The sequence below is a fragment of the Notolepis coatsorum genome, assembly GCF_963971535.1.
Source record: "Notolepis coatsorum genome assembly, chromosome: 17".
Lineage (NCBI taxonomy): Eukaryota > Metazoa > Chordata > Actinopteri > Aulopiformes > Paralepididae > Notolepis > Notolepis coatsorum.
In genome coordinates this window covers 110,927,675-110,929,437 of record NC_140181.1, presented here as the reverse complement: position 1 = coordinate 110,929,437, position 1,763 = coordinate 110,927,675, and positions in this window count along the sequence as shown.

Here is a 1,763-nt window from a genome sequence, read left to right as displayed (position 1 = left end):
GCTCACATCGTCACGGGTTACTGCTGCTGGTGCTGCTGCTGCTGGGTGCTGCTGGGTGCTGCTGCTGCTGGGTGCTGCTGCTGCTGCTGGGTGCTGCTGGTGCTGCTGCTGCTGTTGGGTGCTGCTGGGTGCTGCTGCTGCTGCTGGGTGCTGCTGGGTGCTGCTGCTGCTGCTGCTGCTGGGTGCTGCTGCTGCTGCTGCTGGGTGCTGCTGCTGCTGCTGGGTGCTGCTGCTGCTGCTGCTGGGTGCTGCTGGGTGCTGCTGCTGCTGCTGCTGGGTGCTGCTGGGTGCTGCTGCTGCTGCTGGGTGCTGCTGGGTGCTGCTGCTGCTGCTGGGTGCTGCTGCTGCTGCTGCTGGGTGCTGCTGCTGCTGGGTGCTGCTGGGTGCTGCTGCTGCTGGGTGCTGCTGGGTGCTGCTGCTGGTGCTGGTGGTGCTGCTGGGTGCTGCTGCTGCTGCTGGTGCTGCTGCTGGGTGCTGCTGCTGGGTGCTGCTGGGTGCTGCTGCTGCTGCTGGGTGCTGCTGCTGCTGGGTGCTGCTGGGTGCTGCTGCTGGGTGCTGCTGGGTGCTGCTGGGTGCTGCTGCTGCTGCTGGGTGCTGCTGGGTGCTGCTGGGTGCTGCTGCTGCTGCTGGGTGCTGCTGGGTGCTGCTGCTGCTGGGTGCTGCTGGGTGCTGCTGGGTGCTGCTGCTGCTGCTGGGTGCTGCTGCTGCTGGGTGCTGCTGCTGCTGGGTGCTGCTGCTCGGTGCTGCTGCTGGGTGCTGCTGCTGCTGCTGGGTGCTGCTGGGTGCTGCTGCTGCTGCTGGGTGCTGCTGGGTGCTGCTGCTGCTGCTGGGTGCTGCTGTGGTTGCAGCTTGCAGCAGCTTGGGTGGTGCTGGTTGCGTTGTGGTTGCAGCAGCTTGGGTGGTCCTGGTTGTGTTGTGGTTGCAGGCTTGCAGCAGCTTGGGTGGTGCTGGTTGCGTTGTGGTTGCAGCAGCTTGGGTGGTGCTGGTTGCGTTGTGGTTGCAGCAGCTTGGAGGTGCTGGTTGCATTGTGGTTGCAGCAGCTTGGGTGGTGCTGGTTGCGTTGTGGTTGCAGCAGCTTGGAGGTGCTGGTTGCGTTGTGGTTGCAGCAGCTTGGGTGGTGCTGGTTGTGTTGTGGTTGCAGCAGCTTGGGTGGTGCTGGTTGCGTTGTGGTTGCAGCAGCTTGGGTGGTGCTGGTTGTGTTGTGGTTGCAGCAGCTTGGGTGGTGCTGGTTGCGTTGTGGTTGCAGCAGCTTGGGTGGTGCTGGTTGCGTTGTGGTTGCAGCAGCTTGGGTGGTGCTGGTTGCGTTGTGGTTGCAGCAGCTTGGGTGGTGCTGGTTGCGTTGTGGTTGCAGGCTTGCAGCAGCTTGGGAGGTGCTGGTTGTGTTGTGGTTGCAGGCTTGCAGCAGCTTGGTGGTGCTGGTTGCGTTGTGGTTGCAGCAGCTTGGGTGGTGCTGGTTGCGTTGTGGTTGCAGCAGCTTGGGTGGTGCTGGTTGCGTTGTGGTTGCAGGCTTGCAGCAGCTTGGGAGGTGCTGGTTGTGTTGTGGTTGCAGCAGCTTGGGTGGTGCTGGTTGCGTTGTGGTTGCAGGCTTGCAGCAGCTTGGGTGGTGCTGGTTGCGTTGTGGTTGCAGGCTTGCAGCAGCTTGGGAGGTGCTGGTTGTGTTGTGGTTGCAGCAGCTTGGAGGTGCTGGTTGTGTTGTGGTTGCAGGCTTGCAGCAGCTTGGGAGGTGCTGGTTGTGTTGTGGTTGCAGCAGCTTGGTGGTGCTG